At 52.7% G+C, this 25,918-nt stretch overlaps 1 protein-coding gene and 2 non-coding genes across 3 annotated transcripts in view; 1 reads left to right on the forward strand and 2 right to left on the reverse strand.

Annotated features, from left to right (window-relative positions):
* Window positions 1–25,918, forward strand: part of SPEF2 (sperm flagellar and cilia associated 2) — a 1,087,451-nt gene that overhangs the window by 984,275 nt on the left and 77,258 nt on the right. The gene's annotated exons all lie outside the window — the stretch shown is intronic.
* LOC147726401 (U6 spliceosomal RNA) lies at window positions 1,809–1,915 on the reverse strand. Its single transcript, XR_015309670.1, has one exon. It is a non-coding gene; the product is annotated as a U6 spliceosomal RNA (small nuclear RNA).
* On the reverse strand, window positions 3,211–3,329 carry LOC147726402 (5S ribosomal RNA). The gene has a single exon (XR_015309706.1). It is a non-coding gene; the product is annotated as a 5S ribosomal RNA (ribosomal RNA).

Genomic DNA, 25,918 nt, shown 5'->3' on the forward strand with positions numbered 1-25,918 from the left:
GGTCTTACCTATCATGTGCGTAGTCACAATATAGCACATAATGTAATACGTTTACATGATATAGTCATGCACATTAAACAGTTGGGTGGGAGAATTTTATGCAGTGACATTTAAAGATACTATTTTAAAAATGCCCCGGTTACTTACCGGTAATCTTCATTACTCCGAGTATAGTCTTCCTCGCCACATGATTTACATAGTGAGCTTTAGCTCCACAACAGAACCCTCCAAAGCAAAAGAAAAAACCTCCCACCCCCTCCCAACATGGCCGACCAGTCCCACCTGACCTCTATAAGAGGCGGACCGGCCCAACCAACAGCCTGATCTACCAAGCAAACAATGAAGCCGATAGCCAGACAGGGAGGGGGGGAGGGAACTCATGTGGCGAGGAAGACTATACTCGGAGTAATGAAGATTACCGGTAAGTAACCGGGGCATTACCTCCTCGTTAGTCTTCCTCGCCACATGATTTACATAGTGAGCAAATACCCAAGCCAACAAGGCTTCATTGACCACCATAAGAACAACACCACACGGTGATGCAGAGAAACCAACACAAGGTTGAAGTAGAAGACATGACAAGAAAACAGGGATCACAGGAAACCTGAAATCAAGACATAAAGGAAAAGCCGGCCAACCAGGAGTCGCAGCTCCCGCACTCAGAACGGCCCCAGCGAAGACCCCCCGGGACTGATAGCGTCCCACGAACAAGGTGGGGGACGACCACGTCGACGCCTGACACATCTCCACCGAGGAGACACCCATGAATGGGGCCCAGGACACAGAGCCACACCCCGTGGACCGACCCTGGACCCCCGCCGGATCCACCGAACCCAGCGAAGCGTAGGGAAGGATGATAGCCTGTGTAATCCAGCGAACCAAGGCGGAAAGAGAGGGCTAGTGGCCCGAACGAACCGGACCCAAAAGACACAAACAGGCCATCCCACCGGGAAAGGGAAGACGAGCGGTCAAGAGAAACCAAAACCGCACACCGGACCACCAGCACGGACAAGAGAGGAACCTCGTCGGCAGGGAAAGGCGGTAAAGACACCACCCGAGCCCGGGACACCAGGGAAGGAACCCCGGGAAGGAAACGGGGGACACGCCGGAGGGACAACCTGCCCGGCAAAACCCGCAAGAAGGTAGGGGAGCGGAGGCACGACCCCCGCACGCCCCTCCGCCCAGCAGACACCACTGCCACCAGGAATAAACCCACCAAAAAGGTGAGGAACCGCAAAGCCACCGAGGCCAAGGGGCACCAAGGGCGGACCCTGAAGAGCTCGTAGAACGAGAGAGAGAACCCAAGGGGGAGACAGGCAGAGCACCCGAGGGCGACGGAGAAACAAACTCCGGAGCCAAGCGAGGCACCAGGGAAACCAGCCCGTCGAACACCGGACTGCGGAAGGCCCGCAAGGCAGCCCATCGGGCCCCCCGGGAAGAAGGAGCCACGCCCAAGGAAAACCCCTCAGCCGGGAAACCAAGACCCGCAAGGGGTCCACGGAGGCGCGGGCATCACAACGCGCCAGAATCAGGCCTGCAGACGGAGTCAGGCCAGCCGAAGGAGCCGGCCAACACCGACACCGGACCAACCACGGAACGGGAAGAACCGGGATCCACCCGTAGGCCTGAACCGCCAGCTCGCAAAAGGAGAGGGTACCAGGGGCGGCGGACCCCGCCGGGAACCCAAACAGGAACGCCACCCGAATGCGCGTGCCAACCATGCGCCGGGGCCATGTCAAACTGCACCGTAACGTTCCAACAGTAGTCCACTCGCAGCCGAAGCGAGCACCCAGGAGCACCCCGGCCCGGCTATTATGGAACGCTGTACGAATTCGCGTGTCATCCTTGCGCAGGGGCCACGCAAATCATCTCTGTATCGTTCCAATTTTAGTGTATGTGCTGCCGAAGCGAGCACCCAAGCGAATCCAGCAGAGGACCCGCGATAACAGAGGGCACGGGGAAAACGCGTACAGTAGACCGAAAAGGTCAAGCGAAAGACAGGGCAACCACAAGGACCCGGGCGGAGAGACCAGAACCTGGGCAGGAGGGCCGAGACCCCCTCCGTGAACAGAGCCACCGGAGGCAGACCGAGTCGAAGCCCCAGGCGCCGAAACACCACCGGGGTCAGGGCGAGACCAGGCAACGGAGGCCAGGACCGACCCAGTCGAACCGCCTCCACCAAGTCGGACCCCGGGGGAAAGACAGCCCGAAGGGACAGGACATGCGCCAGGTCGACCGACCCCCGAAGCACTGGTGCAAAAGACGGCAGGCTAGGAGGACAGCCAGCAACCCCCGAAGCACGAGGAGCTGCGAGACTGCAGGAGATCCCAACGACCCCCAAACGCCCCGGCCAAACCCCCCCGAAAGAACCAGAGGGAAGAACCGGGACCAGGCACACGACCCCCGAAGGAGGACAAGCCCGAGACGGGGGCCGAAGGGCCCACCGCACATAGGGCAGGGAGCCGACGGAGGAGAGACACCGCCTGACGAGACGCCTCACCCACGAAAACGACGAGGCCGAGAAGAACCATACGTCCATACAGGGAACACCCAGACCCCCACCCGGCGAAGAAGCTCCACCAGGCGGGCCAGGAGCACAGTCCCCACCCACGGGCCCAGAAAAAATCCACAGGCGAGACAAGGGAAGGAGAAGGTACCCTAACCTTCCGAGAAGGCGGATCCCGCGGAAAACCGCAAGACTGGACACCGGCCAGTAAGCCCAAAGAGCCCAAGAACCCTGACAGCAACGTCCCAAGAAGGGACGCAACGGAGGCAACAGCCCCCCCCCCCCCCGGGAATCCCAGGGAGGGAGATGGCCGAAAGCCAGGACCAAGGGGCGAAAAAAACGGGAGCGGCCGCACCAGCACGAGACCGGGAAAAGCCAATTTTAGTAAATGTGCTGCCGAAGCGAGCACCCGAAAACCCGGGCCCGGAAGCCCAGAACGCCCCACGTGAAGGCTGACACCCCGAAATCCGGGGGGAATGTCGAAGGGCCCCACCCAAGAGAAGGCGAGACGCCCTCACCCATAGGGACGTAAAATACCGCTGTGGAACCAATCCAGGCTTTCCCTGTGAGGCGTCCACTCCTGGGCACCCACAAAGGGGAGGCCAGGCATCCATAGCGTTGAGGGGGCCGTCATGGAGAATAAGCAAGCTATTGCCCCGAGTTGCAGAGCGGGACTCCATGGTAGGAATAGGCACCGAGGTTTAAGCCTACAGCACCTGGTATTCCCAGGCGGTCTCCCATCCAGGTACTAACCAGGCCTGACCCTGCTTAGCTGCTGAGATCGGACGAGATCAGGTGCTTTCAGGGTGGTATGGCCGTAGGCCGAGGATAATCAGGTTGGTGGAATTTTTGAGCCCAAGACCCGGCGAGGCGGGGAATTGAACCCTGGTCCCGGGCTAGACCTCTGCATCAGGGTCTGCTGCACTAACCATTGAGCCACACTTCTCCACAACCTGGCGCGTGACCACCCAGCACAGGGGACACGCTAAAACTTCCGTCGCGTAAGCGACCCAAGAAAAGCGCACAACACCCCCTAAGGGTCTCAAGGCGCCGGTATGAATGCCTAAAGCCCACCGCACCCGGTATTCCCAGGCCGACTCCCAACCAGGGACCAACCAGGCCCGACCCAGCTCATTAACTGAGAGCGAACGAGACCAGGCGCCAACAGGGCGGAACGGCCCAATGCCGCAGTGGTACCCACTGGCACACCCAGTGAGACGACCCCCCCGGACACTCCTCAGGTGGAGGCAAGGCAACCTAAGCCTCGTGGGGGCCGTGCATGCGACAAAAACACGCCATTGCCCAGAGAAGCAGAATGGGAGGCCACGAGTGGGAAAGGCACCGAGGCGAGGAACAAAACCGGGCCATGGCACCCCATGAACTGAAGACCCGCCGCGGCAGGGGACCGACCCCGGCACCCGGGCCAAACCACCATGGGATAGCTCTACAGCCATGGCAGGATTCGAACCCTGGCCTGTGAGGGCTGTCCGCACCAAAGGTACAAGAACAACCTTTGAGCAAACGCACCTCAGTACACTATACCCATGGAGTAAAAAATGCAGCCAAAGCGAGCACATCAGGGAAGGGAAGGCTCCGTCGATGGCCAGGACTTTATGAGGTCGAATATGGCACCCTGTAGTGGACGCACCAGTCCACTGAGCCATCAATCTGGCTCCACGCTCCAGACCCCACAGTCCTCGGGGGAAACACGGGCCCCCAGGATGACAACCGGAACAGCTGTGTCCTCCTGAACGCGCCCCAGGCACCGGGGACAATTCCGTGCAACAGCAGAGCCGCCCGAGGATGGCAGACACTAGCGGAGGGGGCCGGAGGAACAGCAAAACAAACATCACTGCACATGCAGGAACGGATCCTTCGTGGGGGCAGACCCACCAACGGCATAAGCCTTACCTGTGAGCTCCAGCGCCCCGGACCCTGTACCCCAAGGGCGTCTGCACCGCTCCGCGAGCCGCCGTGCCTGCCGCCCGTAAGAGCACCCCACAGCCCCGGCCGCTACACCGGCTGCACCAGGCAGAGCGAAGCCCCGCCCCCAAGAGGCGGGAAACCCCCCTAGCCAACCCCAGCGCAGCAAACAGCCGCGGGACCTAGGGAATCCTGAAATTCCCGTCCGGAGGCGGAAGCGACCAGCGCCGAGACCCGAGGCTGCAGTCACACACCCGGACCCGGCCCACAGGACCCCCGAGGGCCCGCCGATGAGGTAGGAACGAGCCCGCAATCGTATCCCTCGGAATATTAATTCTGACCAGGTTTTCGTCAGGCGAGGCACGATACACGCCGGCAGACCCCAGGTCACAGGGGTATGGCCGGGAAGCGAAAAAGACTCCAGGGCCACCCACGGTGATGCGTGAATGGCAAAAAGTCTGGAGATGCCGGGGATAGAACCCGGCGCCTCCCACATGTAAAGTATGCGCACTACCACTGAGCAATCTTCAGTAGACAGGAGTACCAGGGAAACGCGCCGCACCACCGCGTGCAGTGAGAAAGTGGAGAAAGTGGAGCCAATGCGATGAGGAGCCCTAAAGAGCGACACCGTCATCGGAATTGGCATCGGGACGAGAAATATCAGGTCCATTGCAATAGTCCACTGCTAGAACAGCGCGAGCCCCAAGGACCCACGCCAGGCGTTTCAAGGTAACCGGGGCCCCAGCATACACACAGGATAACCCCCAGTGCCGGACCCAAAGCCCACACAGTGGCCCGGGCCCATTAGTAACGACCTGGGGATCAAAGGGAATGTACCAACACCCCCCATCCCCGGCCGCCCCCCCCCCCCCTGTAAACCCCTGGCACGCTAGAGCAGCACCTAACCGGCCCCATAGGACCGGGGGAAGGAAGAGGGGGGGGAATTTTAGGCATAAGGCACCTGGGACCGCTAGAGCAGGTCCTCAACCCTAAACCCCAAGGGCCAGCTCACGCCGGCCCATCTTACCTGAACAGCGCCTCCGGAGAGAATCGCGCAGAACAAAAAAAACAGGCTGTTGGTTGGGCCGGTCCGCCTCTTATAGAGGTCAGGTGGGACTGGTCGGCCATGTTGGGAGGGGGTGGGAGGTTTTTTCTTTTGCTTTGGAGGGTTCTGTTGTGGAGCTAAAGCTCACTATGTAAATCATGTGGCGAGGAAGACTAACGAGGAGGTAATGTAACTAAGCTCTTACATTCCTGGTATTATATATACACTTTAATTGCTATACATGTATGACCAACAATAACAGAAATAAAGAGGAAAGACATTTATAATAAGGTCAATTGATGTGAAGTAGCAGCAATGCAAAACAATTGCTTTGACATGAGCAAGCTTGCATGCACCTTTCTTCTGAGGATCATTTACCATCAAGCACAAAGGCTAGCTAGGGATGCTTCCAATGTCCAATGGACCTGTTTGTAAAGGTGATTAAGTTGGAAATGTATTGCGGCTGAGGGAAAGACTTTACAGTTGGCTGTCTTGAGGAGGTCAGCTTCAGCTCTGTTTCGGAAACTAGTCGCTATTTAGTCTTGCAAATCTGTCAAAACCTTTGGTGTTTATGTAATAAAATTAGCATGGTGTTCTTCACAACTAAGTGGGAACTATGTCATCACATACCAGGTAAAGAAATTGATGTTTGGAATAGCATAGAAATAAAGTTCAAAGAGACTCTTGTGGTGGTCGGCAAAACCCTGCACCACAAGTAAACATTTCATACGTTTCAGGAATGCTAAATTTCCAAATATACATAAATCAATAAGTGGCATAGATAAAAAAAAAACAGCACTAGAAATCACTGCAGGAGATAATGTCGGGAACCATCAGCAATAAGCCGGCCAATACAGCCTATGTGCTGTGTTCAATGAGGGTAGGGGTGTCACCTACCTTGTTTTGAACATAAATTCTCTATTCAGAAGTAAATTGCTTGAACATAACCTTTCACAAATATGCAGTGGAAGCCTTACCTTATAAATGGTGACCTTTGTGTTGTGTTTTTCTCTGCCATGGTCCATGGTGGACTGAGACAGGAAAAAACATGATTACTGGGCGAAATTCCCTGCACGTCAATGCCATTGATTTTTGTTTTTGCTATTTTTTGGAGAACCAAAAAATGCTAGCCAGCCTCTCCATGAACTTGCCGCCGCCAGAATTAAATTTGCCCAGCCAGCTGGCAGGGTTCCAGTAGCAGCCGGTAATTTGAGCCAGAGAGGCGAGCCACAAATTCACACACACTAGCTTACCCAGCTATGTGCACACTTGTTCACATCCCCATGCATTCACAAGCACATGCACACTCCCATTCACAGCACGTACTCTTAAATACATATACATTCATTCATATAGGCACGCACACATCAAACATTTTAAAAAAAATGAACTTACCAGCTGCTGAAGTGATCTCGACCTCCAAGGTTCCTGGAGGATTTGTACTGTTACCTCCTCTCATTGGCTGACCTTTGCTCAGACCGACAGACATTCTACACGTTGGTCAAATGGTGGAGGGGTGGAGCCCCTCCGCCCTTAAGGTTGGTAGGCAGCCCTCTGTTGGGCAGGTGGTTGTGAGATCTGCACCACATAGGCGCTCTTGGCAGGTTGCTCTTTTAACTTGAATTTAGATCAGCTGCCAGTAAAGGTTGAGTAAATCCATCAGTCATATGTGCGCAAACTAAATGTAGTCACAATTCTCAATTTTAGTATAATATGAAGTCCATTGTTAATGCTAATTAAAATATCAGTGGCCGTATGCACTGTGATTTCTTACGAGGTAACCCAGAAAACCCACAAGGGTGCTAATTAGCTCAGATGAGGGAGATTTTTTACCAATCCAGACCACTGGTTTAAAGCTAGCAGGGGGATAACCCCACCTTCAAGAGTAGACAGCCGGATTGATGAACCCATTTTTAGGATAGCTACATAAAGTACTTATACATCTAAATGGAGCTCATCTTCAGTGATTATCTAAAAATCGGGACTAGTTCCAGCCCTCTGGACCTTAGTTAAACACCCTTGGCATAATTAATGACTTTGCTTTTGTTTTAAAAAAGCAGGAGAATAAATTCTCCTCAAAGTCCTCTTGTAAAGTGGAACCTTTAGCCAAAGCGTTTACCACCCTGCAGGAAATTGGATTGTTAAACCATGGGGTAGACAAGCCAGAATCTTAATGTTAGCTGTGACTGGGCTCCCACAGTGCCCAAGCAATTTGACCCATAAAAGATAAGCATTTTTTATTATTTCAACACAGGTACAGCTTATTCTTTCAAGCAATTTAAGCAAAGTCATGTTAACATATTCATTCAGAAGCATTGGCATCTGCAACATTGATACATAAATCAGTATTGTATATTTCTCGAATACCCAGTGTCTCAGTCACATCCCTCCCACCCCGCACCAGTCTATCATATGGCTGGGGCGATTATCTGCGAGTCCTCTGCCCGGGAGTCCATAGTAATTTTTCCATGGACTCCAGATTTGTGTGAACTGTTTTGGACATCCGCAAGCTATATACATGTTTTTTTCCCCGTCATATACAGGTCCATTCCCCTTTTCCATTCGTCTACAGTGGACCTCTGAGCTGTCCGCTATTTGCATGCCAAATCTCACTTGGCGACCCAGGTTGATTAGTATTAACTTTGTCAGGGAGAGATCGGCTTCTGTGTGTATGCCTGGCAGCACAAATTTGAGATCCATAGGTATCTTGTCTCCTAATATATCCTCTACTTCTGCCAATATTGCTCCCCAATATTCCTGTATTTTCTGGCACTCCCATATCATATGAAAATATGTGCCCAACTCCTTGTTGCCTCTAAGGCAGCTAGGTGTATCGGCCCTCCCCATTCTGTGTAGACAGGATCTGTCATAGTAGGTCCTATGTAAATACGTAAATTGGATGAGTCGGAGTCATGACTTAAAGGCCACCTCTCACGGATGCATCAATGCAATCTCCTGATCTAGGTCATCTAAGACTCACAGGTCTAGTTCCCAACCCAGACCACTGGTTTAAAGCTAGAAGGGGTGAATACTCCCAAATGGCCTCCCGGGTCTGTGGGCCCTGGCTGGGCTACAGGCCCTTGTGTGGCCTACTCGCTGTCGCCAACAACCCAAACTGCCAAGGAGGAGGCACAGGCAGCGCCAATCCACTTTCTGGGCTCCTCTCAACTTGCTATGCCGACTCGCAGCAGATCCTCACGAGCAGCCCGAGCCTGCCGCTTCATCACACATCCGGGGCGGGCAGAGCAAACTCCCAGGCAGTCCCCGCAGAGTCTTACTCTGCAGCCATGCCTGGTGTCTGGCTGCAGGGCCGCAGGGCCTCTCTTTCCGCTCTGGCCTCTGTGCTGCCTGCCACAGATGTGGGTCACGGCCGCTCCGGATCGTTCATTCTCCGCTTGGGCCGATAGGCCAGGGACACCTTCATTATTGCCGGGTCCTCTCTTCCCAGTCTGGCAAACCTTGTTGGTCCCCTGGATGCCCACCGTCAGCGCTGCATACACTACAGCATCCGCAAGTTTCACGTGGAGGTGAGAAGGGAGGGGGTCACTTGCAAACATCTCCTCCCTGCTCCCCTCGCTCACCTGGGGTTCGTGTCTGCCCGCAGCTTCCCAATGGGATTACTCTTGTCTCCCGGACCTGCAGCCCGCTGCCATTTTGCATCTGCCAGCGTCGCTCTCCTTTACTGCTTTTTCCTCTCGTTGTCGGCCAGTTGCAGCTTCGATTGGTTACTTTTAGATCGGGTGCTATATTCTTTTTCTCAGCCCGTCAGTTCTGGATCATGTATTGAGCGAAGGATTTAGTCAGGATCAAGTACGGGCCATCAGAGCTCTGGTTAGACACTTCTAGTCCGCCATGCTGCTGACCACGCCACTCATTGGTGAGACATTCTTGACTTAACCATACTAGCTTGTTTCAAGCAACAATGCCTTTTCACAGTACAACTAAACCAGACAGTGGTATTTGTTTTAGGTAACACGGCGCCAAATAGAACATTTACACAAATTGTTATAAAGAACCCTGTATTTGACAATGCTATAAGGTGAGGAGAACCACCCCACTCAGGATAGGCCACAGCCTTTTAGAACAAATAACACTCCTTAGCCCACGTGACAGTTTAAAATAACACAAGTATGTAACGTGTTTCCACAAAATAAATGCAGTAATGAACAGAAGGTTAGTATTCTTTCTTCTTTGTTGGTCATTTTATATAGTGCAAGTTATCCCAGAAGTTTTCAACAGCTAACACGTGTTTTGTCGCATTAAGGGAAGTTGTCCCGCGACTTTCTCAATCAATCAATCAGTGCATTTATAGAGCGCGCTACTCACCCTTGAGGGTCTCAAGGCGCTAAAGGGAGGGGGGGGGTGCTGCTACTGCTCGAATATCCAGGTCTAGAGGTGTTTCCTGAAGGTGAGATGGTCCTGGGTCAGTCGTAGGTGGGCTGGCAGGGAGTTTCATGTCTTGGCGGCCAGGTAGGAGAACGATCTTCCTCCGGTGGTGGTTCTGCGAATCCGTGGGACGGCGGCGAGGGCGAGGCTGGCGGAGTGGTGCTGGCGGGTCGTAGGCGATTGTTGAGGTATTCGGGGCCCATGTTGTGGAGCGCTTTGTGTGCGTGGGTGAGGAGCCTGAACGTGATCCTTTTGCTGACGGGGAGCCAGCGCAGGTCTCTCAGGTGGGCGGATATGTGGCTGTGGCTAGGAAAGTTGAGGATGAGTCATGCAGAAGCGTTCTGTATGAGCTGGAGTCTTTTCTGAAGTTTGGCTGTGGTTCCTGCGTATAGGGCGTTCTCGTAGTCCAATCGGCTGGTGACGAGGGCCTGGGTGACCATCTTTCTGGTTCGGGTAGGGTTCCACCGGAAGATCTTCCGGAGCATGCGCAGGGTGTTGAAGCATGAGGATGAGATGGTGTTGACTTGCTTGGTCATCGTGAGAGAGAAGTCCAGGATGAATCCTAGGTTGCGTGCGTGGTCCGTGGGTGTCGGTGCGGTGCCCAGCGCTGTGGGCCACCAGGAGTCGTCCCAGGTGGATTGGGATGGTCTGAGGATGAGGACCTCCGTCTTGTTTGAGTTCAGACGACTGAACTTCATCCATTCCGCCACCGCTTTCATTCCTTCCTGGAGGTTGGTTTTGGTGGTGGCTGGGTATTCGGTGAGGGAGAGTATCAGTTGGGTGTCATCGGCGTAGGAGATGAAGTTGAGATTGTGTTTGCTTGCGATGGCGGCTAGGGGGCTCATGTAGATATTGAAGAGGGTTAGGCTGAGCGAAGAGCCTTGGGGTACGCCGCAGATGATCTTGGTGGCCTTGGAGCAGAAGGGAGGGAGGCGGACTCTCTGGGTTCTGTCGGAGAGGAACAAGGTGATGCAGTCCAGGGCTTTTCCTTGGATCCCAGTGTGTGGAGGCGGGTTATTAGGGTGCGATGGCAGACGGTGTCAAAGGCGGCTGAGAGGTCTAGATAGATGAGGGCGGTTGGTTAGCGGTTGTCAAGCAGGGTCCTGATGTCATCGGGGGCTGCGATGAGGGCGGTCTCGGTGCTGTGGTTAGCTCAAAATACAGACTGGGATGGGTCGAGGGAGTCGTTTGCCTCGAGGAAAGCGGTCAGCTGTTTATTGACGGTCTTCTCGATGACTTTTGCAGGGAACTGAAGAAGAGAGATGGGCGGAAGTTCTTGAGGCCTTTAGGGTCTGCTGTGGGTTTCTTCAGAAAGGCGTTGATCTCTGCGTGCTTCCAGCTCTCTGGGAAGGTGGCGGACGTGAAGGAGTTGTTTATCACGTTCCGGAGGTGGGGTGCGATGATTGTGTTGGCTCTGTTGAAGATGTGCTGAGGGCATGGGTCGGAGGGAGAGCCAGAGTGGATGGTGTTCATGACGTGGGTGGTGTCTTTAGTGCTGATGGGGGTCCAGGTGCTGAGGGCGGTGGTAGGGGGCGTTGTTTTGGTGATTGGAGGCGGAGTCTGGGCACCGAAGCTGTCGTGTATGTCGGCGATCTTGAGGTGAAAGAACGTGGCGAGGAAGTCATAGAGGTCTTGCAACGGTGTGATGTCGTTGCTGCTGGTGCTGTGGTTGGAGAGGTCTTTTACGATGCTGAAGAGTTCCTTGCTGTTGTGTGTGTTGTTGTCCAGCCGCTCTTTGAACGATGTCCTTTTGGTGGTGCGGATCAGCTGGTGTTGTTTGCGAGTGGCGTTCTTGAAAGCTGTCAGGTTTTCTGTCATCTGTTCGTGGCGCCAGGTTTTCTCGAGAGTTCAGCAGGATTTCTTTAATTCTTTGAGGGGGTTGGTGAACCATGTGGCTTTCCTGTTGTTGGTCTTGCCTGGGAGGTTTTTCAGTGGGGCAAGGACATCGGCGCAGTTGGTGATCCACTGTGTGAGGTTGTGGGCTGCTTCGTTGGTGTCAGTGGTGTCGATTCGTGGGTTCTGGCTCAGTGACGTGGTTAGCTGGTCTGTAGTGACTTTACTCCAGCCTCTGCGGGGGATCTGTTGCGTGCGGTCGTGGGATGTAGCATTCTTGAAGGTGAAATGTGGCCTGTGGTCGGTCCAGTGTAGTCCGGTGGAGTGGCTGAAGGAGACGTGGTTGCTGGCGGAGAAGATGGGGTTGAGTGTGTGGCCGACGTGGTGGGTGGGAGTGTTTACCAGTTGCTTGAGTCCGAGGTTGGTGAGGTTGTCGAGAAGGGTGGTGGTGTTGTTGTCGTTATTGTGCTCCAGGTGGAAGTTCAGGTCCCCTAGGAAGATGTAGTCTGATGAGGCGAGGACATGCGGGCTGATGAAGTTGGCGATGGTTTCACTGAATTGTGTGCGTGGGCCCGGGGATCTGTAGATGAGGATTCCTCTGAGGGTGGTCTTCGGGTCGTTGTGGATCTGGAAGTGTAGGTGTTCGGCGGCGGTGAGGTTATCTGCGGTGTTGGTCGTGACGCTGATGGTGTTCCTGTAAATGATGGCGATTTCTCCTCCGGTTTGGTTGACACGGTCCTTATGAGTGATCTTGTAGCCGTCTGGGATGGCTATGGCGATGTCGGGGGCAGAAGAGGTGTTCATCCAGGTTTCCGTGAGGAAGGCGACGTTCGGCGCTGTTGTGTCGAGGAGGTCCCAGAGTTCGATGGCTTGATTGTGGTCGGAGTGGGTGTTGAGAAGGATGCACTTGAGGTGGTTGTTGTTGTTGCTGATGGTGGGGTGCAAGTTTGGAGGCAGGTCAATTTGCCGGCTTGGCAGGTGAAGGGTCCGTGGGTGCGCTTCGGGGTGGCTCGGTACCAAGCGGATGGTTGGCCGGTGTTGAGTGCATGGAGGGCGGTGGTGTCGTGTCTCCTGGCCTCAGCGGGGGCCAGGGGTCCTGGTGCGGGGCGCGGTCCAGGCACGGACAGGCATGAGGCCGCTGCACGTGGCCTCCATATGAGGGTAAGAGGGAGGGAGGAGCAGCTGGAAGGTGGGAGCGGGGCAGCGAATGGGGAACCAGAGGGGCGGGGCCACAGGAGATGTAACGGCAGGAGAGAGCATGGGGGGAGCGGGCGAGTGGCACAGAAGGCAAAAGGGCACAAAATACTGGCACAAGATACGGCGGGGCAGGCACAAAGACCGGCAACAACAATGGGCACACAGTCAAACAAAATGAAAAACAAAATGAACAGAAATGAAATTAACTCGGGGGACACCCAGTACGAACCGGGGCACAACGAGTGGCAGCAGCAGGGGTAGCGTCACACAGGAGGACCGTATGGTGGCTGAGGGGGCAACCTACCTGCTGACAGGGTCAAGGGTCGCTCCCTTTACCACCGCGCAGCCTCCATATGAGGGGAAGAGGGAGGGAGGAGCAGCTGGGAGGCAGGAGCGGGGCGCCGAATGGGGAACCAGGGGGGCGGGCCGCAGGGGACGGATCAGCGGGAGAAAGCGAGGGGGGAGCGGGCGGGTGGCACAGAAAGCAAAAGGGCACAAAATACTGGCACAAGATACGGCGGGGTAGGCACAAAGATAGGCAATAACAATGGGCACACAGTCAAACAAAATGAAAAACAAAATGAAGAGAAATGAAATTATCGCAGGGGACACCTAGTACGAACCGGGGCACAGCGAGTTGCAGCAGCAGGGGTAGCAACACACAAGAGGACCGTGTGGTGGATGAGGGGCGACCTACCTGGTGACAAGGCTAATTCCTGTATGTAAGTTTGTCTTAATATGCGGTGATAGTTCCAAACCGCATAGGGTTTCCAAAATGGTTGCGTCTGTGGTATGGATCGGGTTTCACTGGTTTCTTAATCATGTGGTATTATTTTTTCTTCTTCAATTTGCAAATCCTCTGTGACACCACCAAGCGTACTCAGCCTCGAGGAGACTTAGTGGCGTCACGGAGGATTTGCAACTTGAAGAAGAAAAAAATATAATATATTTGTTGGAAAGTTGGTTACTGATAGGTGTAAATGTTCACTTACCACTGGCAATAAGGCAACCAATCCAGTATAAGGTCCTGTAAAGGTCTCAGTAAATTAGCCCCTTGCTCAACCCATGGTACCTGAGTGCCTGACAATGAGCAGTCAGGCCTAACTTAGGAGACTGGTATGTAAAGCATTTAAAAACATGAATAAATCAAAAAAGTAAGACACAAACCACAATGAAAATCCCATACCAATTTATGAAAATAGGAACTATTGTCATCTTTAAAATGACACCAAAACAACAAAAATCCAATGTGGGAACTGGAGGTATGAATTTTTAAATATTAACCATTTTATAGTGCTTAAAAACATATATCACCACTCTGGAACATAAGGTCGCGCTTAACCGGGACAAAGTTAAAGTTTGAGTTCGACTGCGACAGATACCTGGTCGGATACACGAAGCGGGAAGCTCTGGTCCAAATTGTACCTTCACACTTAGGAACTTTTCTGAAAAATATTCTTCTGACGTCAATGGACCCCACACAACAGGACGGATTCAGTGAGGGTTAATTGGCTTGACTTTCTGCAAGGCCCCTGTCAAATCCTGGAAGTCTAGGGCTCCAGAGCTTTCAGCAGGACAAACCTGAAATCCAGGCTGGGTCGCGGTTGAAGGTAGTCAGCTTGACTCTTGACGTCAGGTCGGTCACCTCATAGAGATTTTTCACAAAACTTCAAACAGCCGTAGGTGCATCCTGAAGGTATCCTTGTAGGTTCCAAGATTCCAAAACACCAATTCAAAGGACTGAAATCTCCTAGATGTTCTCTTGTATGTCTAGACTACAATTCCGACAGTTCACCTGGCTAAATCCTTAAAAGTCCAATGGACGCACTCCAGGATGGGGACTCTTGGTGGAAATGAAGCAGGTGGGCTCTGTTAATCTGTATCTTGCAGGGAGTTTACTCCTTAATCCATCTTGAAGCAAGGTACAGCACCCAGGACTGGAGTACCAGATTGTGCAGCAGGTGCAGTCAGTCAAAGTGCAAGCCTTTGGGTGCAAATCCAGATGCCAGCAGGGCAGTCCTTCTCCTAGTAGATTTAGGCAGCAGATCGGAGAGACTATGTATCTCTCACATACTTATTCAGCGGTCTAGGGTGACAAGCATGTGAGGGCACCCCTGTCCAGTGAAATACTGGGTGCCATCCAAAAGCATTACAACTTCCTCCAAAGTGTGGCATCTTCTTTTCCCACAAAGCTCTGTACTTCCAAAATCCAGCATGGATAAATTATCTCCAGAGGAGTAAGAACTGACTAAACCAGCCCTCAGTGTGCCTCAGTGAGCTTTGGCTCTCTCCCTCCTGACCTCTGCAAATTCCTGTCCTAAGCCTGCCATCTGGCTGGGGGGGTTCAGGATGTGGGGATAGGTAGGCTTGACATTCCTTACTGATTGTCTCTCTTTGAGCTCAGTTTGATTTTCCCATCCCCCTCTGTATGACCCATCCTCCCTAGCTTCAAAGATCTCTCATTCAGATAACCTCTACTCCAGCCAGGCTACTCATCACCTAATCAAAGCAGCCTGGCTAAGCATGTTAAGGCTGAGCAATCAGCAGAGACTCCTAGAAGGCTGAATTTTGGCTCACAGAAGAGAAAGTTCTATACCTTCTTTTCTGTACTCGTCATGTTAAACAGTAGCAAGTTGTTGGATTTATCACTAGCAATCTTTCAATGTTAGCTTATTGAGCTAAGTATCTACAATGGGGAAATATGAAATGGGCGTTTTTCTCTCACCAGGGTATATAAAACATTTTCTAAGGCCTCTGCATCTACTTACATTGCTCCCACAACCGTGACACCTTTGGGAGACTTTGGGGTTGCTTAAAATGTAAAAATAAATTGCCCATACCACTAAAATTATGTTTGCATAAAATGTACTTTTAAAAACACTCTGTAAAGCCAGGCTGCCTTTAAAATGACAGCAGACACTCAGCAGTGCACACATGCAAGTGCAGGAAATCTGCTGGGCCTCTAAACTTCAATGCGCTATTTGGGACTTATAGGTAGTTTGATCCCCTTAGCCCTATTATATACTAGGGACCTTCAGGGTCCGTCAATATCATTTGTGAGAATTTAATTTTAAAGACAGGCTGCAAGGCAGGACTGCTTTTAAAAGGACAACAGGCACACAGCGTGCTTTCATGCAAGTGCAGAAACTCTGCTGAACCTCTAAACCTCCATGACCTATTATATACTAGGCACTTATAGGTAGATTGCACCCCTTGGCCCTATTATCTACTAAGGACTCAAAGGGTATGCCATTGACAAGTGTACCCTATTACATGTACCTTTTTAAAGATAGCACTGGCCCTGGGCCTGGTTAACCCTGACGTGGGTCCCTTGCTCACTTTGCCACTGGGTTCAAGCTAGCCTGGCTGATGAGGGGTGAAACCCCGAAACTGGTCCCAGGATGCTTGTCAGTGGTCCTGTGAGGACATGGCATGGCAGTTCGGGCTGGACTGTTCTCATGAGGAACAGGATCACAACTGATTTGCATATGGCTCGGTCCAAACTAGGTTGGCTTAGTGGACAGAAGAACGATGATGGATTAAACCCAGTTCTGTGACTGAGGGTTATTGTCTGAAAAGTTTCAGCATTCCGTCCACCTTCTTATTGTGTTTGCTGTGCTCGTCTCAAGTGTTGAGGCTATGACCTGATGTGGGCCCCTTGCTCACTTTGCCACTGGATTCAAGCTAGCCTGGCTAATGAGGGGTCAAACCTCGAAACCGGTCCAAGGATGCTTGTTTCCAGTCCAGGGAGGACCTGACCTGGCAGTTCAGGCTGGACTGTTACCATCAGGAACAGGGTCAAGACTGATTTGCATATGGCTGGGTCCAAACCAGGGTGGCTTAGTGTGCAGAAAATGATGATTGATTAAACCCAGTTCTATGTCTGAGAAGTTGCTAATGTTTCACTGCTATCTGTGGCACAGAAGCCAATATTAGTATTTGGGTTCGTTTGGAAATCTCCATACGCGGGGCGTCTCTACACTTTTCTTTCCTTTGAAGGGTGGCACTCTGTATTTTACTATACTTCTTCTCTATCTCTATATTACATCTTCAGTCAGTGTCATGTGGCCAAATGTAGCATCTTGTTGTCCACGTCTTTTTTTTTCCCGGTCTAAGACAATTTTGTAATATGTCTGCCTGTTTTTAAACAAACGTGGGCGTCCTTCGTATGCTGAATTTAAGTTAGTATGTTTACCACCTTCTTCTTCACTTGAACAGGACCTGAGTGTTTCTTTTTTTGTTTTGAAGTAGTTCTCACGTTTGATATTTAATGGTTTACTGTCAATTCCTATAAATATTTGTGTGTATAGTTCATCTGTTGAGGCTTTTTGAGTGTAGAGATCCATCTAGACCCTGAGCTCAAGTCTTTCTGTTCACTACTGTCTCATCCTTCAGCCTTACTGTTACAATTTCGTCCATTTGTTGCATTGAATGGAGTGCTAATGTATCATATTTAGTTCAGCAACCTCCCTACCTACTTGCTGCAACATCTGAAACAAACAGGTTAGTATTAGATTCCTTATCTTAGAATATCCCCAGGCGTCAGACTGGATCCGGAAACTTTTGCGTAGCAGTACCCTTGCGCGTCGGTAGGCGTCGTCTGTGGCTCCGCGTCCGTCGTCGGCGGAATGGCGCCGGGATGACGTCACCAGAGTACTTAGACGCCGCCCTCGCGCGCTGACGTCAGTTCTTTTTTCCGCGCCAGCAAGCGCCGATCCGGAAAAGTTGTACCCATATTCAATTTTTGACTAACTTTTTTGATTCTTTTTGATCGCCTTTCGAAGTCTATCGACTCGGACGGTGCCGGTAGGGATGCCCGGTTTCAAACCCTGCGCCGATTGTTGCCGACTGATGTCGGTAACCGACCCCCATCGCCGGTGCCTTCGCTGTCTGGGCCCTGACCACGACGTCAAGTCCTGCTTCGACTGCCGGGCCCAGATGTCCAAAGCTAGACGGGAGCAGTCCCCCAATCGACTCGAGCTCTGGCAGTCATCCCTGCGCCGCTCTAGGTCCTGGTCCGGAAGGAGGGCGAGGGACCGGTCGCGAGCCGGAGTCACCACAGTTCCGGGAGTCGTCATCAGTCTTCGGGCTCGAAGTACTCAGGTAAGAGGCACAAGAAGTCAAAGAGGCGACATCGCTCTTCTGACTCCCCCCGATGCTTGCACGACACGTCCGGGGGTTTGGGCGACACCGACCCCGCAACTCTGCTGGACCCGCAGGCGTCGTGGCCGGCTCCATATCTGCCGGTCCCTGGGCAGAACGCGACGCCAGAAGAGATCAACACCTTCCTCATGGCCATGAGGTCGCTCTGTCGGGTTCCGCGGCGCCTTCGGGCCAAGCGCCGTCGGCGACTTCGGTCCCGACGCCACAGCAAGGCCCCGCCGGATCCGGCTCCGGATCTGGGTCGTCCGGCTCCAGTTGACCTCACGACCTCGCCGGCGCCGGCCCCCAGGGTGTCGCCCCCTGCGCCGTCCCAGGACGACGTCGTCCCCGGTCCTACCCTCGATTTGGGTCCGGCGTTGGAGCAGCGCCGCCCTCGACACCGCTTGGAGATTTCTATTTCTATGACCCGGCCCCAACCTTTGAACCTGAGTACCAAGTGATGGGTGAGGAGGAGGATTGGGAGTGGTCCCAGGACCCTCTGGCACGTGAGTGCCAGTCTTCTCAGGACTGGACAGGTGAGCTTGGGGAGGCCAGTTGTCTGGACACTTCGCCCGACACTGGTTTTGTCTCCCCTCCGTCTGCCTATATTGTGGTGCTGACGCAGGCTGCCAAGGCCTTGGGCCTTGAGCTCCCCGTCGCGGCCGTGAGGACTAACCTACTCACTTAAACCGCAGGCAAGCTCGGCCGAGCTTCTCCTGCCGTTTAATGAGGCCTTGTCAGACGTTCTTCTAGGCACTTGGTCCAAGCCCGCTACTGGTCCGCCTGTTGATAGGAACGTGGCCAGATGCTACCTTGCTTCCTGTGCACCCACCCCACCCCTGAGAGCCTGGTCATCCAGGCCTCTAATTCCCAGACCGCATTCCCGACGGCTCCCCCCGATCGGGAATCCAAGAGGTATGAGCAATACGGGAAAAAGGTATTCTCCTCCCTGAGTCTGGGGTTGCGGTCAGTCAACACCGCTTGCCTCTTGGGCCGTTACACCCACTCTCTGTGGGACACGGTCACGAACGTGCTGCCACAATGTCCTGAGGGGGCCCGGACTAAACTCGCCCAAGCCCTTGCGGAGGGTCAAGATGCGGCACGGTATTCCCTCCGGTGTGGGCTGGATACCACGGACTCAATGGGCAGAGCCAAGGCAATGACGGTGGCGATTCGTCGCCACGCCTGGTTGAGGTCCGCCAACTTTTCGGCTGATGTCCAAAACACCCTTATGGACATGCCGTTTGATGGCCGTCGCCTCTTTGGCGACAAGGCAGACCATGCGCTTGAGCGGTTTAAGGACTTCAGGGCTACGGCCCCTTGCCAGCAAACAGCTGCCTTTCGCTCCTTTTGTGGCCAAGGAAGGGGCGCCCCCACACATCCCACCAGCCACAGGCCACAGACTACCATCCAGCGTGGTGTCGGACGTGGAAACCGCTGTGGCGGCGGTCGGGGACAACGGCGAGGCCAGTCCACACCTACCCCTGCAGCATCCGCCTCAAAACCCTCCTAGTCCGAGCTTTCAGGCCCATGTGATGCCAGTGGGGGGCAGGGTTCACCATCCCCACCTCTACTGGTGCACTGTCACATCAGACAGGTGGGTGCTGCAAATCGTCTGAAGGGGCTACTCCCTCCCCTTCGAGGCGTCCCCTCCAGCCATGCCACTGCAGTATCACCGCGTGTCGGGTATCACTTGAAACTTCTACAAGAGGAAGTTACGGCCCTCTTGGCCAAGGGGGCCATCAAGCGCGTTCCTGGGCCAGAAGTAGGGTGTGGTTGTTACTCCCACTACTTTCTGGTACCCAAGAAGGATAAAGTGGGCCTACGCCCTATTTTGGACCTGCGGAACATCAACAGCTTCCTCCGGAATGAGAAGTTCAAGATGCTGACTTTAGCTCAGGTCTTAGCTGCCCTGGACCCGGGAGACTGGATGGTAGCGTTGGACTTGCAGGACGCTTATTTTCACATCCCCGTCCTGCCGGCCCACCGGCGTTACCTGCGGTTCACGGTAGGCCACGAGCACTTTCAGTTTACCGTGCTCCCCTTCGGCCTTACAAGTGCCCCACGGGTGTTCAAGAAAGTAATGAGGGTGGTCACAGCTCATCTGTGCAGATTAGGGGTTTCAGTCTTCCACTACCTCGACGACTGGTTGTTGAAGGCGGGCTCGCCCCAGACAGACGTCAGCCACCTCCAGACTACGGCCGACCTCCTGCACCTGCTGGGGTTCTCCATCAATGTGCCGAAGTCACACCTGTGTCCCTCTCGGAAGCTCCTCTTCATCGGAGCCGTTCTAGACTCAGCGCAGTTTCGGGTTTATCCTCCCGAACAGCGGGTTCGGAATCTGTCAGCAGTTATCCCGAGTCTCGGTCAGGTTGACGCTGCGGCTTCTGGGGCTGATGGCCTCCTGCATCCTTCTGGTGCATCATGCCAGGTGGAGGATGCGGGCTCTGCAGTGGGACCTGAAGGTTCAGTGGGCCCAGCATCAGGGCATCTTGTCCGACCATGTCTTGATCTCGGAGGGCACTGCAAGACAATTGCTGTGGTGGCTCATGGACCACGATTGGATCAGCGGTAGATCCCTCTCCCTTCGCCAACCGGAGTACGTAGTTGTGACGGACGAGTCCCTCCAGGACTGTGGGGGCCACATGGGATAGGCAGAGATCAGAGGCCTCTGGTCTCCGGCATAGTCCAGGCTCCACATCAACCTTCTGGAGCTGCGGGGGATCCGTCTTGCACTGAAGGCATTCCTCCCCTCTGTCCGGGAGAGTGTTGTGCAGGTGTTCACGTACAACACCACCGCCATGTGGTACTGCAACAAACAGGGCGGGGTGGGATCGTGAACTCTATGCCAGGAGGCTCTGCGCCTCTGGCAGTGGCTGGAACATCAGGGCGTGACCCTGGTGGTTCAACACCTGGCAGGTTCCCTGAACGCCAGGGCCGACGAGCTCAGCCGTCGGTGCATGATGGATCATGAATGACGTCTGAACTCGGACGTGGCGCAAGGCCTCTTTCAGCAGTGGGGAGAGCCTTGGTTAGATCTATTCGCCACAGAAGAGAATGAGCAATGTCATCAGTTCTGCGCGTTGGAATTTCCAAGGCGGCACTCGTTCGGAGACGCTTTTCGTCATGAGTGGAGCTGCGGCCTGTTTTCCGCCTTTCCGCCTATACCACTTCTGCCCAGAGTGCTGAAGAAGATCAGACGCGACCGGGCCCAAGTTATCCTTGTGGCTCCGGACTGGGCACGAAGATACTGGTATCCCGAGCTACTCAGCATGTCTGTCGATCCCCCGATTCGCCTGCCTCTTCAGGAGGACATTCTGTCGCAGCAGCAGGGGACTGTCCTCCACCCGAACCTGTCGAGTCTCCACCTCCATGCTTGAAGATTGAGCGGCAACAGTTGAGGCCGTTTGACTTGCCTCCTGAAGTTTGTAATGTGATTCTGGCAGCCAGGCGTCCCTCCACAAAGTCAGTATATGCCTGCAGGTGGAACAGATTTGTGGCATGGTGCACAGCAAAGGCTGTGGATCCACTCTCTGCCCCCGTTTCTGAGGTTCTCCTCTTCCTTCTTTCTCTCTGCTCTGGGCACTATTGAGGGCTATCTTTCTGCCCTTTTCGCCTTCTTAAGGCTACCTGATCAGCCTTCTTTGTTCAAGTCCCCGATTGTAAATAGGTTCTTGAAGGGCATCACTCATATGTTCCTCCCTGTTCCTTTCGTGATGCTCCAGTGGGACTGGAACCTGGTTCTGGCTTACCTGATGTGCGCTCCCTTTGAGCCACTTCATAACTGTCCTCTCCGTCTTCTTACTCTTAAGACTGCTTTCCTGGTTACCATCACCTCTGCCCGGAGAATGAGTGAGCTCCAGGCTCTTTCATCCAAGCCTTCTTTCCTTTCTGTCCATCCGGACAAGGTTGTGTTGCGGACAAGACCCTCTTTCCTGCCCAAGGTAGTCACAGCCTTCCACATCGGGCAGTCTATCACCTTGCCCACCTTCTCTCCGCCTCCGCATCCCTCCAAAGAGGAAGAGCAGCTCTACCATCTGGACCCAAAACGTGCGCTCTCATTCTATCTGGATCGCACGCGCCAGTTCCGGGTGGATGACCAACTCTTTGTTGGTTACGTGGACGCTAAGAAGGGACGGGCGGTGCACAAAAGGACCATCTCTTGGTGGGTCGTGTTGTGCATCAAGGCATGCTAATCTTTGGCTAAGAAGGAACCTCCTGTTGGGCTGAGGGCCCATTCCACTCGGGTCACAGCGGCTACTACTACCCTGAGCCGGGGAGTCCCCTTGAAGGACATCTGTTCGGCAGCTACGTGGGCCTCGCTGCACACGTTCGCAAGACACTACTGCCTGGACAGCCAAGTCCGGAGGGATGGCTTCTTTGGCCGTTCCGTCCTCCAGGACTTTCTGGTGTGATTATTGGTTCACAGACCCACCTTCGGGGTTGGTATTGCTGTGGCATCTATTCTAAGGTAAGGAATCTAGACTAACCTGTTTCTTTCAGATGCACAAGTTACTTACCTTCGGTAACGATATATCTATAAGAAACAGTAGTTTGTATTAGATTCCTTACCGCCCCACCCATCCTCCCTTGTTCTGCGAACCGATATCTCGTGTTAAGGTCATCCCCTTTCAGGGCCCTAGTTTCATGGCACCAGTGTTGGCTTTTAATCATGGCTCTTCGTTTCTGGCGCGGAAAATCTGTGTATAAGAACTGACGTCAGCACGCAAGGGTGGCGTCTAAGTTCATCTTGCGACGTCATCCCGGCGCCAACGACGCCGACGACGGACGCAGAGCCGCAGACGACGCCTACCGACGCGCAAGGGTACTGCTACGCAAAAGTTTCCGAACCAGTCTGACGCCTGGGGATATTCTAAGTAAAAGAATCTAATACTAACTACTGTTTCCTACATATATATATATTTACCGAAGTTAAGTAACTTATGCGTTAGCTCCTTTGTGACTGCGTCTTGTAGCAATCATAGCTGTGCCTTCATGTTATTATACAGTCAACCCAGTACAGTTACTATGGTTGATATTCTTATAAAATGCAGCGGTCTGAGATCTTCCTTGTGTTCTCTAGACTGTTCATGCATATGCAACATTGGTCTTAGTTTGACCTGCCACGAGGGAACACCATGTTGGTACTTGGTGCAGCCTGGATCATGTACCCGCCTGCTTTAAGAATCCGTAAATAGCTGCTTCTCAGATATCATCAGTGATAAACAACCAGTGATATATGGTTGATATGAACTTGCAGTGTTTCTAATTGGCTCTCACCAACATTTCTAGTTCTTCAATAGCGGTGCTGTTGGGAATACCAGTTGGTGGAATATGATGTGTGGCATACATATCAGGTCCACTCCCCTGCTACAGAAAGAGAAATATCCTGAGCATCCCTCTAATCAAAATAACATTGGAAAACACAATAGGTAGCTCCTTTTCTAGATATTGGCCTTGCCAATGGTTTTTGGCAATGATGTAGTGCATCATAAAAAAGAGATCCTTTTTGCCGTCTGTGCAGCATTGGCAAAAAAAAGGTAAGGTGTGATGACATGTATGCAAACGTACACGTCATGAGGCTTTAATGGCCGAGTGTGATGACATATATGTGCACATGCCTCACCACACATAAACATGTATACAGCATGAGGCAGCCACTATTTTTAATGTTTTCTATTTTTTTATTAACCACTCTCCATGTAAATATATATTTGTTATCCAATAAAAAATGACGGAAATTAAAAAAATGGTGAACATCCCTTGAAGGGGTACATTTAAAAAAAGTACTTATTCTTAAATGAGTGCGCATTTTGAAAAAGGAGAAGTCTAGCAGAAATGGCAGAAATTACCTTATCATAATGGATGGGGAGAGTGGATTGGACGCCAGCAGGAAATTGGAGTGCGAGTAATGGAGAAACTTAAGGTGGGGGTGTGAGGCAATAAAAAAAATAAAAAGCTGCAGTGGAGGAAGAAAATGATAGACTGAGGTGTGGGAAAAGGGAGCAACACCAAGCATTTCAGATGGGAAGTAGCACATGAGGCAGTGAGCAATAATGTACATGCATTGGTATGCAGTGCTGAAAGTAAAATAAAACATTTGCTCTCTTAGTGTGAGCAGTGGAAGGATGTAAGTCATCCAATTAAAAGGGTAGTAAAGAAGCAAGGCGCTAGGGGAGTGAAATTTTCTTGGCTGCGCAGGGGTGTTTTCACACACACCTCGGCACCATGGCCCATTTGGTTGTGTCCACAGTCATGTGGCTGCAGGCGATAAATAAATGGGAGGGGCTACACAGAGGCAGTCCCACGCCAGATCTCCACCAGTTTGTGCGCGTCTCGCTAAGCACCCTGCGCAAGCATCACTGCAGCACCTAGGCCTGGCACCCAGTGGCTTGAAGACAAAACAATTGGTGACGTTGGACGAGATATACCTCCCTCCATAATGTGATTGGCAGAACCCGCAGCACAACACCTTTGGCAGCAGAAAGCAGCATCCCCACGTGGTTAGCGCAATTCTGCCCATCATCCCTGATCACTTCCAGTAAGTTCTACTGCTGATAGCAAGCTCCGCAGCATACACTCCACAGCCCATACTGCATTCCAGCATTGCTGACCAGTATGTGCTCGGCCAGCACAATTTTAGGGAAAATTCCAGGGCCAAAGAGGTGCACACCTCTAGGCATGTTGCTGCAACTGACAGGCATCTATAAAGTAAGAAGAAAGGGAAGGCCACACAGAGCCGTTGTCCACTCTCCAACTTCCAAGAAAAGAGATCATTGCACACCCATCATCCACACAGGTGAATTTCTACATCTTACACAGGTAAGGAGTGATCACAAACATTACCACCCTACCCTGGGCAGATTAGATTCAACTAACTTCAACACCCATGACATCAGTACCCACCATCAAACCTTTCGCAATAGCCGGCACACCGTCAACACAAACCAAGAAATGGGCCACGTGGGTGGAACACCTAGAGACATAATTTGCAGCGGTCAGCCTTGAGGTAGACAGACAACGACCTATGCTGCTCCATCTTGCCGTTCACAAACTGTCCAAAAAGGTGCACAAAGCTGGACCTCCCCATACATACACCATGCTCAAAACAGTGCTGAAGGCTCATTTTGCACCGTAAGCAAATCCAAGCTGTGTACATTTCCTGCTCAGAGAGCCAACCAGGTGCTGGAGAAGTAGGTAGGTGAATTCTACGCTAGACTCTTCGATTTGGCGGCCATGTGCACTCTCCCCAACGAGCAAGGTGAAACATGTGCCGAATTCCTCTGGGGCTGCGCATCAGCCAAACTGCAAGAACACATCTTGCAAGTGCCCCGAATAACAATGGATGAGATCCTTACCATGAGCAAGTCAAAAGAGCAGCCCACATGGAAGCCACGCTCGAACGGGCCATCAAGTCGGAGCTTGTCAATCAAGTAGGTGACACTTCCTCACCTCAAAAGAAAAAGGATCGCCTCAAGACACAGCCAGCAAAGAAGCTATACAGGCATTGGCGCAAACCCACTCCACATGAAGGTGATTGCCCAGCAAAGGGACGGAAGTGCCCAGCCTGTGGCAAAATGAATCACTACCCTAACGTCTGCCGATCGACATCAACAGCAAAGTCTTGATTAACATCCTATCTCTGACTCTACATCAAGGTATGGTGACACTTCCAGATTTGTGCCCTACCCATACAAGGCTGCAAGCATATGGCACCGCCATGAGCCTCCCTCTGGCAGGAGCCTTCACCACCACAATCAGCCACCAAATTCAAGCCACGAAGACGAAGGTATACGTAGCGCACACATGCTGCTCAGCTGCCACTCAGCCGAACAGCTACAACTAGTTCAGTTTGCATTTGGAGTACAGCTCTGCGCCCTCAACTC

This window comes from Lissotriton vulgaris, chromosome 3_1, assembly GCF_964263255.1.
Source record: "Lissotriton vulgaris chromosome 3_1, aLisVul1.2, whole genome shotgun sequence".
NCBI lineage: Eukaryota > Metazoa > Chordata > Amphibia > Caudata > Salamandridae > Lissotriton > Lissotriton vulgaris.